Raw genomic sequence first — 12428 nt, 5'->3', positions numbered from 1 at the left:
ACAGATGAATCAATTGCGATATGAATATAACAGAATAATACTATGCCATCATCTAGCACCTGCATAGGGTTTGACCACCTCCTTTCCCTTTGGGCTGTTCTCACACCAGCAAGTCTAGGGTATTCACTGATGGGTCATCACTGTTTCATGACTACAACTCAAACTTTCTCAGGGTCCTATGGGTAACTCTGTTGTTGAGGGAGGAATATACTTCTACTACTCACTACTATGGCCCCTGAGCCCCAACAGGTATACTTTTCATTTACACAAAGCCAGTAACCATGACCATTAGTTCTTAAACATAAAATATTTATTTAATGATAAGGCAAAAGCAAGAATAATTATAACATCACAGTTATTCAGTATAAGGCAAATGCAAAAATAAAACATCATAGTCCTGGGTCACATTCTTCCACCACTATGTTCAGTGTTCTTGTGAAAGAGTGGGCACTGGCTTAGAAAAACCTAGCAGGAAACCCTATGAGTAAAGAAAACCCATATGCCCAAATAACCATTTATGACTCAGGACTACAGGATCTGATTTCCTTGGTTTCTTCAGGAACAATCTGTACCTCATAAATCTGTCTTCTGCAGATGTTCACCTTCTGCTCCTCAACACTCTTGTACTAAGCAGATCTGTTCCACTTCTGCTCTTGAATTGATGAAAGAGTTACAAGTTCTTTTAATTCACAATTGCCCTTTAGAGGATACTGAGAAAATATCTTTCCTTTCTTGTTTTTAATTTAAATTTTTTACTATAAATTTAACAAACACTAAATAAAATGAGCATTTCCATATACAAATTAAGATAGATTGTGTAAGCAACTATGAATCTGTATTATATTCAATTTCCTTTTTCTTTTAAGTATGTAACTTGAACACATAACTTTCAAAGCTGTCCTATATGTGTTTTGCTCTTCTGTGAATTTAAAATACGCTTCAATGATTCTCTTTTCCTCTTCATTCAACAACCCTACTGCAAGTTCTCTTCTCTCCCTCATCTTCCTTTCCCCAATTTTTTAAAAAAGAAAAACAAAATATTTATAGCAAATATGTATAGTGAAGCAAATTAAATTCTCCCATTGGCTGTGTTTGAAAATGTCTCATTGGGTTACCCACACCTTGTATCCATCACCTCTGTGTCAGAAGGTGGGCATCATACTTCTTCATCAGTCTTTTAGAATCTTGCAAACAATCAGAATTTTTAAATCATTTAAAGTTGTGCAATATTATTATTATTGTTATTGGATAAATTGTTCTCTTGGTTTTTCTCACTTTGCTTTGCACCAATTCATACAAGTATTTTCAGATTTCTCAGAAACAGTTCCTGTCATCATTTCTCATAAAGCGATAACATTCATGAACCACAAACCATTTATGAACCCTTTGTTCAGCCATCCCCCAATTGATAGGTATCACCTTCATTTCCAGTTCTTTGCTATAACAAAAAAAAGAACTGCTATAAATATTTTTGTACATATTGGTCTTTCCCCCCTTTCTTTGATCTTTTCAGGCCTAGAAGTGACATTGCTGGGTCAAAGTTGAGTGATTAGGGTGGGGTGGAGAGCATAGTTCCAAATTGTTTTCTAAAATTCTTGTATCAGTTCACCGCTCTACCAACAGTACTTGCCTTGCAGCCCATCTAACATTTGTCATTTCCCTTTTTGTCACTTTTGTCAATATCATGGTGTAACCTCAGAATTGGTTTAATTTGTATCTTTCTTATTATTAATGATTTGGAGCATTTTTTTCATGTCTGTTGACAGCTTGGATTTCTTCCTTTGAAAACTGTGTTCATATCCTTCGACACTTTATCTAATAGGAAATGAGCATTGTTCTTATATATTTGAATCTGTTCCTTAAATATTTTGGATATGAGACCATCAGACAAACTCACTGCAAAGCTAGTTTTCCCATAGTGAGAAAGTATTATATTTTTATAATATATAACAAGAAATTTCCTTAAGTCAAAAAAAACTATATAGCTCTTTTTCTCTGCTTCTTTCTCTCCTTCCCTTCTCTCCCCTCCCCTCCCCCATCCCTATCCTTCCCTCCATCTTTTCTCCTTCCTTCCTTCCCAGCCTAGATGATGCCATGGTGGAGACAGCCGAGGAGGCCATGGAGCCCCCTCCAAGGCGGACATCACAGGACTGTGCCAGGACATGTTCTCCAAAATGACCACATACCTGATGGGCGAGCTGACTGCAACCAGTGAAAACTATAAATTTCTGGAACATATAAGCAAACTGACTAGCTTGAAGTATCTAGAAATGAAAGATATTGCAATAAACATAAGTAGGACCTAAAGAACTTAAACCAGAAATTCACAGTCCAGTCAGTCTTACCTGGATCTGATCACTTTAACTGAGGATCAAGTAGCAGCTCTTGGGCAGGCAGCCCACAAGTTGGATGCATATTCAAAGAAACTAGAAGTTAGAAAGTACAAGAAGTTAGGGGGCAATGAAAAACTCTTTAGCACAAAGACTTTACAAGAATGTTTCATAAGAGCTGAAATAAGTGAGATGGAACATAGCACTATCTTTAAATTCCTAAAAGGAAATGGTGCTGTTGATCTAAAGAGAATCCTAGCCCCCACCTTTGGTTGGATGTCTGACTTTGGCCTTCCCTTGATGTTTTCCTAAACCTGTACCTAGAACCTCATATTATTGTGTGCTTTATTATGTGCCCTGGGTCAAGGCTCAGAAATCTGGATCAACCCCATCTAGAACAGACACAGATGAGAGAGGCTCTCATCTCCCTGTCTCCTCCCTTCTTCCCTTTCCCCTAGTTTAACCCTCCACCTTAAACTCTCTGTTCTGAATGTGCCCCCCACTCCCTTTATAACTTGTTCTTGAACTTAAGTAATAAATGCTGACTTATGGAAAAAAATGCATAGTTCCTTAGGTCGACTATCTGGACAATACAGATCAGCCCAGTTACCTCTTAATGGTGAAGTGATGGGACCTGGACCCCTAAAAGGAAAAGACCATGTCTTGAAAGCTATCCAGTCCCTAAATTTTCCCATACATTTCAGCTTTCCAGATCACTGGCATCTCATTCAAGGTGTCTGGCCCAGCCCATCTAGATACTCAAGAGTCACTGTGGTTCTCCAACCCAGCCCAGACCACTTAACTCCTTTCACTCTCTGCCCCTGGCCCACCCCAATTTATCACTTCTTTATCCATCCAAATCTTCTGTCTTTTTTTTGTATAAAAGGATCACTCTCAACCCCATCTAGATGCAGATTCCCTAAGCATCTCAGCTGTCTGCTTCTATTGGTGTTACAATAAACCTTGCTACTCTGACTAAAAGGCTTGAGTGCTTAAATTCTTTCCAGGCAGACTTGCCCTATACCCTTACATTTCAGATTTCCCAGAAACCCCAGCAGCCCCAAACCCTCAAGATTCTCAGTTATGTAGTCAACTCTCAGTTATCTTGTTACAGCAAAACAGAAGGGCAAAGTGTGCACAAGCAGAGCAGGAGGGAAGCTGTCAGGGAGGCAGCTCAAAAGTGCAAATAGCTCTAGATACCTGAACAGTAGATCCCGAGGGACAACAGACCAGTGGAGATGAGGTTGATGGCAACCAAGCTGTAATTCTTTTTCCTCTCTCTCCCTGGGAGATGTATACATGTTTCCCGGTGTGTCTTGTGAATTTATCTGCTTTCTACTTGGCTGTTATTTTAAAGCTAGTTTGCAGAGATGACTGGGTTTAACCATTAACTCATCTAAGTATTTCATTACTCAAATGCAGCAGAGAGAAGAGCAACCAACTGGGAGAAAGAGGAATCCCTAGGAGTGCAAGAGAGGGAGAGGGAAAGAATTGTTTAGTATTTATCATCTTTCAGAGCAGAGAGAAAACAGACCTGAAACATTTTTAGATGAATTTAATGGCTTCAGTTGTGGGGTGGGAGGCAGAAGTGACTGTGACTGGAATGAGAGCTGGTACTTTTGACCACTTTCTCTTTCTATTGACTTGGGGGAGGAATGAAGGGTTGAAAGGAAGACCATTCCTCCTTTGGGGGAAGGGGATCAGGGAAGAGGCATTAGCCCTCATCAGGACAACATACTACCTCACCTTACTCTTAGACATAGTACCTGGCATGAGGTACAGAATTGTCCTGGACAGAAAGTTCCACAGAGAACAGAGAAATGTCCAGGAAAGCCCTACTTCTTCCATTCAGTCTTTTCTACCTGCCCTAGTCACCGGTTCACTGAAACTTCCTTTCTTTATGTGGTTTGGTTTCGAAGGATGCAGTCAACAAACAGCTTTTAAGTTTTAGAGGGTGGGGTCAGAGAAAGAGGAAAGGAACTAAACAACCCAGAAAAGCAAGGAAGAAAAGACAAGGAAAACACTGACACAAGCGTCAATAAACAGGCTGGAATGAATTTTCTGTGACTGACTAATTAATGGTCATGGAGGTGAGAGAATGGTAAAGTCTACCTTTCTTGACTTGATTGACTTAACAGGGCTGAGAGAATATAAATGTTAAGGGGACTATCCAGATTACCTAAGTACTTCCGGGTATTCCCCTTACTATGCAGATGGGAGTAGCCTTCTTTGTTTTGCTGTGAAACTGGAACAGGCTGTTGTTTTTAAAACTGGTCAGCCTGAGACTCTTCCCAGTGTGCTCTTTCCTGCCATGTCTAGAGGGTAAAGAACACAATTCACTCATAGTATGGGAGTCATGAACTGAACCAGAAGGAGGGACATTTCCACTTTTTACCCCAGCTCCCAGACATGAGCCTTGGAGGTGTTATGCTTCTGTTTAGCGTGTCCTCAATCTTGGGTGCTCTTGGTGATCTCATGGGGAACTCTGGAGGAGGGATAAGATGTAACATACCAGGTCTCAAGGAAGCAAAGCAAGGAGAGCCTTTGCTAGACTTGCAACACTTTTCCTTAGGAACTAGACACACCCAGAACCATGACTTCAGCCAAGTCAACCATACAGCCCCACCCCACAAAACAGGCAACTGTTCCTTCCTTCCGGATAGTCACCTGTTTTTTTGGTCCTGTTTTGTTTTGCTTTGTATGAATAACTTCCCCCTTCCAGTGATTAATCTCTAAGGTTTTGGTTGGTTTTTTATCTCCCTTTACAATTTCCCCAGTACAGCTTGGGGAGAGGTCATAGGCTCATGATCAAGAGCTAGAGGAAACCTCAGAAAACAATTAGTCCAAGCTCATTTTGCAGATGAGATATGTTCCTACTTCGGGTCTTACTATGACTTCTCAGTAAATATACCTTTGTAAAAGTTAATTGAGCCATCAGGCAAACATTATTCTACAGATCTATCTTCAATAAGGATAGGGAAGGCAAGCAGTCAAGGCCTATTTAATTTTTTTCTTTTTAATAAGTATTTATGAACTAGGTACCAGCATTTTAGGAATTTAAAATTCATACTTATTATATTAGTTGCAATACTTATACTGGGTACAATTATGCAAGTTAGCAGCATGTTGTTGTTCAATTGTATCCAACACTTCGTGACAACACCTTTTCTTGGTAAAGATACAGGAGTGGTTTGCCATTTCCTTCTCCAGTGTGTCCCCATTTTACAGATGAGGAACTGAGGCAAACAGGGGTTAAGTGACTTGCCCAGGGTCACACAGCTAGTAAGTATCTGAGACTAGATTTGAATTCAGATCTTCCTAATTCCAGGCCCAGTGCTCTATCCTCTGTACCACCTAACTGCCTCAAGTTACCAGCCTACCTACATTCAAATAAGAAAAAAAAATAACAATAATAAAGGGTCTCTTTTGACTTGTAAGGAAACATATCAGAAAAACTTACTATTCAATTAAGGTATAAAACAAAATAGGGGGAAAATGCCATTTTTTTCTCAATTGGATCCCCCAAACTAGAGAACCCAATAGAGTCCTTGATAAAGAATCTCTTCAATGGGCCCCCACAAATGTGAAGGACACCAGGTTTATCCCAGATGGGGCTTCACTTATAAACTCTTCATATAGACTCTAGTCTTTCTCTCTCAAACCCTGATTCCAATATCTAGTTTGGTCCCTAGAGGAAAACTAGGAAAAAACCTCATGTCCCTTCAGGGATCTAGGAGTATCCGTAAGAGATGACGAGGTTTTTCTGACGCTATTGCTCAGATCCATATTTAATGTCCCCCCACATCAATCACCAGTAATTACTGTACCAATATTTTAACCAGTTGATAGTTTCTCAATCATTGATAAAGCCAATTGACATCAATTAGCTATTACAAAGGGATATTTACTGAGAAGATACAGCGTGACCCCAAATTTTAAAAATAACAGAACTGGGGCATGCTCTTCAATACCACCTACACCCCAGTGGAGAATGGCCTTAACCTGAAGTGGTTGCTACAAACACTCCTCCCACACCAAGTTTACTTCTGGGTGTGGCATGGCCAATAAATGAGTGGCTCTCTTGGATGGGAGACAAGGTATGTCAGCTTCAAGGTCAATCCACTGCTAGGCTGGGTCATTTGGGTTGCTCTTCAAGGCTGTCTTAGCCTCTGTCATTGTTTGTTGCTGGTGGTGGTTGTGATTGTTGTTGTTCAGTGCTTTCAGTCAGATCCAACTCTTCCTGATCCCATTTGGGGTTTTCTTGGCAAAGATACTGGAATGGTTTGCCATTTCCTTCTCCAGCTCATTTTATAGATGAGGAAACTGAGGCAAACAGGGTTAAGTGACTTGCCCAGGGTCACACAGCTAGTACTTGTCTGAGGTTGGATTTGAACTCAGGAAGATGAGTCTTCCTAACTCTAGGCATGCTCTATTCACTGCACCACTGTGAAGACTATCATTCCCTTTGTTGTAGACTCCAACTGCTGGGTCTCTGATGGCCCTTCTGATATTCTGGTCCATGCTTTCTCTGACAGTCATTCACCCAGACCAGGAGAGAAGAAACACACCAGACAACAAAGAAATAAGAGGAGCCATGTGTTCATGGATCCACAGAGGTTGTGGTGAGAAGAAAAGGCAGCCAATAGCAATGCCTCCTCCCTCTCTCCCAGTAGTTCTTGCTTCATTTGTCACCACCAGGGAAAAAGGATTTTTGTGGGTATGAGTTTTTTGTATGCCCACTTAGCTCCAACTCAGCAACCAATTAAAGGGCTTTTCTATCACCACAAAGTAAATCAATAGGAAATAGTCAAAGAATACCTGTGTAAGCTCTGAATCAAGGGGCATGGCCTCTTCATTACACATTTTCAGAAGCCACCACTGGTATTATGCAGCAAGCAGAGAATCTGCAGATACTCCAGGGACTAGGTCACCATTGCCCAGTCCTTCCCCTTCATTACATTATCTTTTTTGAAAACCTGAACTTTCTTCTTCCTTTTTCAATTTATTCTCTTCACTGCAGCCAAATTAATATTCTTTTTTTAAGTAAAAGTTTTTATTATTTTTCCCAATTACATATAATAATTTTAACATTCATCTTTTTTAAAGTATGAATTCCAAATTCTCCCCCTCCTTCTCTTGGGCCCCTCCTTGAGAAGGTAAGCAATTTAATACAGATTATACATGTATAGTCATGCAAAACATTTCTATATAAGCCATTTTGTGAAAGAAAACACAGACCAAAAAAACCCCAAACAAAGAAAAATAAAGAGAAAAAGTATGTTTTGGATCTGTATTCGGTCTCCATCAGCTACTTCTCTGGAGGCGGATGGCATTTTTTCATATAGATCCTTCAGAATTGGCTTGGATCATTTTATTGCAGAGCATAGCTAAGTCATTCACAATTGATCATGGTTAATTACCTTGTTGAAGAATCAAATAAGATAGTATTTATAAAAATCCAAACATGCTGCCTGACACATTGTTCTTCTTGTCCATTCATTTTCGGTCCTGTCCAACTCTTTGGGATCCCATCTGGGATTTTCTTAGCAAAGATACTGGAGGGGTTTGCCATTTCCGTTTACAACTCATTTGCAGATGAGGAGATTGAAGCAAATAGGATTAAGTGACTTGCCCAGGGTCACACAGCTAGTAAAGTGTCTAAGGTCAGATTTGAACTCAGGAAGATGAGTCTTCTTGACTCCAAGCCTGGCATTCTATCCACTTCACCACCTACCTAGTGGCTAGACTATGCAGCCAGCACATAGTAACATAGTGTATATTAACTCCTTGGGAAGGGAATTCCTCCACACCCTTGTGAAGGGACACAAAGAACAGGGACATGCAAACAGTAGCCCATAAGTCAGATTCAGCTTGCTGCCTGCTTTCAAACTGCCCGTAAACTGAGAATAGTTTTTACATTTTTAAATAGGCAGGATTTGGCCCTCAGGATGAAGTTTGCCAACCACTGTCATAGACAAGTACGAAACTTAGAGGTATTGATAAACGAAACTGGTAGGTATAGAAATACATTAAACTAGGATCTCAAATGACCTTCAAAGCCTAGGACAATGGCTGATCCAAAGGAGATGAAAAGCAATATTTTTAAGTGTCAAAGTCTACCTCTGAGTTAAAAATCAACATAAATATCAATCAATAAACAGTTATTAAGAATCTATGTGCCGAGTACAATGCTAAATGAATCAATAGTGTGGTATAATAGTAATAAAAGCTAACACAGTCTTAGACAGTGTGAATAGAAGAGTGGCCTCCAGAAATGGGAAAGTGATGATCCAGTGATAGGAAAACTCTGTCCTAAGGGCTGCTAGGTGAAACAGTGGATAGAGCTCTGGGCCTGGAGTTAGTAAAATTCATCTTCTTCAGATCAAATTCAGCCTCAGACACCTCCTAGCTGTGTGACCCTGGGCAAGTCACTTAACACTTGTTTACCTCAGTTTCGTCATCTGTAAAATGAGCTGGAGAAGGAAATGGCCAAGAAAACCCCAACTGGGGTCACAAAGAGCTGGACAGGACTGAAAAAATGACCATACAACAAAACTCTGTCCTGGTCTAGTCCATATCTAGAGTATTGTTTTGTTCTGGATGTCACGTTTTAGGAGACTGGCCTCCCTGGCTTCCTTTGATTCCTTGCTAAAAAGCCCTTTTCTGATATCCCGTATCTAACCTGTTTGTACACACTCATTCTCAGGTGGAATGCTCCACTGGATTGTGAGCTCCTTGAGAACTGGGGTTTTTATCTTTCTTTGTATCCCAAGCACGAAACATAGTCCACAAGGACACAGCAGGCTCTTAATAAATGTTTCTTGCCTGACGGATAAGCTTCTAGAGGAAGAGGGTTAAGATCATAAGGAGACCTGAAACTAAACAAATTAAGGATGCTTAGCCTGAAGACAAGAAAAGTTGGGGGCATCTTGAATCTCTCACCTCTCCATCAGGAGTTGGGTAGCTTGGCCCCTTATTAAGGTCTTCTGGTATCATAGTTGGTCATTGTACTGATCAGAGTTCTTTTTCTTTATTTTAAATTTTTTATTCATTTCGAACTGAACTACGTAAAGACAAAAGAAGAAAATTTCCATGTTCTTCACGCATATAAAGAGGATTCATTATAAAACCATGAATATACTTTCACAATTAACTTTTTTTGAAAAACTACAAAAGTGGGGCTGCTAGGTGGCACAGTGAATAGAGCACCAGCCCTGGAGTCAGAAGGACCTGAGTTCAAATCTAGCCTCAGACATTTAACATAAAACTAGCCTTGTGACCTTGGGCAAGTCAGTTAACCCCAATTGCCCTACCTTCCCCCTCCAAAAAGCAAAGAAAACAAAAAACCCTATATAAGTACTACTTGTTTTCAAAGCTACCCTGCTTTCTATGCTTTCTTGTATATTTTCTTTTATTCTCTACTGTGCCTTTTATATTTGTATATTCATTTTATATATTACATTTGTTACATATTATATTTATATATTATATTGTATTTATGTATTATATATTATATTTATTCCATAATACTGATATATTATATTTATATGTTATATAACATTTATATATTACATTATATTTTATATATTATATTTATATGTGATATATTTTCTATATTATGCATTATTTTCTTTATTTTATATTCATATCATATTTATTATAATACATACATATTATGTGTTTGTATGTGTGTATATATACACATAAATAAAAGTTTTTTCCCTCCCTCCCCTCTCCCCTAGATGGCTACCATTAGATGATCATAGTTCTTAGAGCCTTCAAAATTGTTATTTCAATGCTGTTGTATAAATTGTTCTCCTGGTTCTGCTCAATTCTTCCTTCATCAGTTTCTATGTCTTCAAGACCATTCATTTTTATAGTACTGATATTAAAATATCATTTTTTCTTTTGTTCATTTCATTCTGTATCAAGGATTAACAGCTAGTATCAATGAGCCAGTTCCACTTAATGAGTCGTTAGTTAAATGTAAGATGGTATAGTAAAAAACAATTGGTACAAAATATTCCCACCTCCACCTCCCCCCAAGTCTGGGACACCCTCCGCCACAAACCTATGTAAAGTCTGGGGAGCTCATATGGCAAAATGGTTAGGTCATAGCTCCTGATTCCTGGGAATTCTTTTCCACTTTGTGGAGTAGGCATGATCTCGCTTTCAGCTGTTGCCTTTGTAGTCCCAAAGCTTCCTTTCCTCAAGTTGTCTAATTTGTACTTCAGTCTTGATGTGGACCCTTCCACCAGCCACTGCTATTCTAGACACACTGTTGAGAAATCCAGACCCTCCAAACTGTCCTCCTCTGGGAAGAGGGCGATGGAGAAGAGGAGGCAGAAGCTCTTCTCTTTCAGCCTCTCCTCCAATTGATTCTCTCCTAGAGCCTTACCTGCAAGGGCCTTCTCCTCTGCGCTGGCCAGAGACTGGAAGCCGAAGTTCCAACCTGGTTCATTCTTTTATGCAAACCCCAGTGGGTGTGACTGAGGCTCTGCAGCCAATCCCGTATACTTTCTGTGCAGCCTCTTCCTTTCATTCAATGACTTTCACGCCCTCCAAACTGAACCTAAACTGATACCTTTTATTGACTGATTGATTCAATACAGATGTCTGGCCCTTCTTCTCTAGTTCATATTTGATGGATTCAATTGAGAAGTCCTCATCCTCTATGATTACTGAGGTAGGGGAGATAGAATTTACACTTATAACAATTCTATGAGATAGGTAATATAAACATTCTAATTCCTGTTTTTCCAAATGTAAAACTAAGGCTTGGAGAGATTAAATGACATTTTGAAATCCATAGTTAGTAAGTGGTAGAGCCAACATTCAAACCAACAAGTCTAATACTTTTTTTTTTTTTTTTGCTTTTTTGGAGGCGGGGAAGACAGGGCAATTGGGGTTAAGTGACTTGCCCAAGGTTACCCAGCTAGTAAGCATTGTTAAGTGTCTGGTGCTGGATTTGAACTCAGGTCCTCCTGACTCCAGGACTGGTACTCTATTCACTGTGCCACCTAGCCACCCCTCTAATGCTCTTTCTAACATAGAAAGACAAACTCAAAGCCAGTTAGGCCAGCCTCCTAAAATCTAATCAGCTTCTTTGGGGAAACATACATAGAAGGAAACATACATCCTTGGTTCTCAAAGAGTATTGCTGAAGTCTTAATATAGTTGTGACAGTCTCTGGAAGGGTTTAGAGGGCATACTGGGACCCAGGATGTCCCTGATGAAGAAAAAAGATCATAGGAAATGGGGTACAATACATTGTATTGTAGGGAAATAGTGAGGCAAAAAAAAAAAGTGAGGACTTCTTCACTTTCTAGCTAGGATGCTGCAGTGACAGTTACCTGCACCAACATAGTGTCTGAAGGGTCATTGACTTCAACAGTCTTTGTGGTGAGCTGTGTTTACTCCCTTGCTAAAAGACCCCGAGGTAGGCTGGGAAGCTCTTATCCCTTAACTATAAGCCGTAACATCTAAATACACTGTATTTTGCTGTAACATGTTTCAAAAATATGTTCCAATACAATGAATATGTTAGGGGATGCTTTGAGCATTGACTCAAATGTCAAGTTTGCCTCTACACTATTTCTTCTGCAGGAAACATCAAGAATGCAGAAAATGGCACCAGACTCTTTCAATACCCACGGCTTCTACCTCCACCTTCACCTTACCCCTTTCCACCCAGAAGCCTGATTTCAACCTACTCAATTTGTTTTTGCAGCAGCAACCTGAGGCTGGGCATGAAGCTGCCATATATTGTAGTATTTATCTATTGTTTTTAGCCACATGACATGTATACAACTATGCTACTATATTTTATTGGGTAGTTTGGTGGTGAAGTGGATAGTGTCCCCCACCCCCTCACACCCCATACCACCCCCACCCAGGGTCAAGAAGATTGCTCTCTGTGAGTTCAAATCTGACCTTAGATACTCCCTAGCTGTGTGACCCTGGGCAAGTTACTTAACGCTGTTTGCCTCAGTGTTCTCATCTGTAAAATGAGCAGGAAATGGCACACCACTCCAGTATCTCTGCCAAGAAAAGCCCAAATGGGGTCAAAAAGAGTCAGACATGACTAAAAGCAACTGA

General features: G+C 39.9%; 1 protein-coding gene and 1 long non-coding RNA gene across 2 annotated transcripts in view; one reads left to right on the top strand and one right to left on the bottom strand.

The window, feature by feature from the left end:
- GATM (glycine amidinotransferase) overlaps positions 1-12428 on the top strand; it is a 501978-nt gene that overhangs the window by 302518 nt on the left and 187032 nt on the right. The window lies entirely within an intron of this gene.
- LOC138175323 (uncharacterized) lies at positions 298-10771 on the bottom strand. Its single transcript, XR_011171970.1, has 5 exons — positions 10729-10771; positions 3531-3790; positions 2346-2426; positions 2187-2264; positions 298-1438 (listed from the first exon to the last, which is right to left on the bottom strand). It is a non-coding gene; the product is annotated as an uncharacterized lncRNA (long non-coding RNA).

Source organism: Petaurus breviceps, unplaced genomic scaffold (assembly GCF_028583685.1).
Source record: "Petaurus breviceps papuanus isolate PSGF00001 unplaced genomic scaffold, PetGlider_PUasm1.0 77, whole genome shotgun sequence".
NCBI lineage: Eukaryota > Metazoa > Chordata > Mammalia > Diprotodontia > Petauridae > Petaurus > Petaurus breviceps.
Note: the sequence above shows the minus strand (reverse complement) of the source record. Positions and strands in the feature narration are given on the sequence as shown.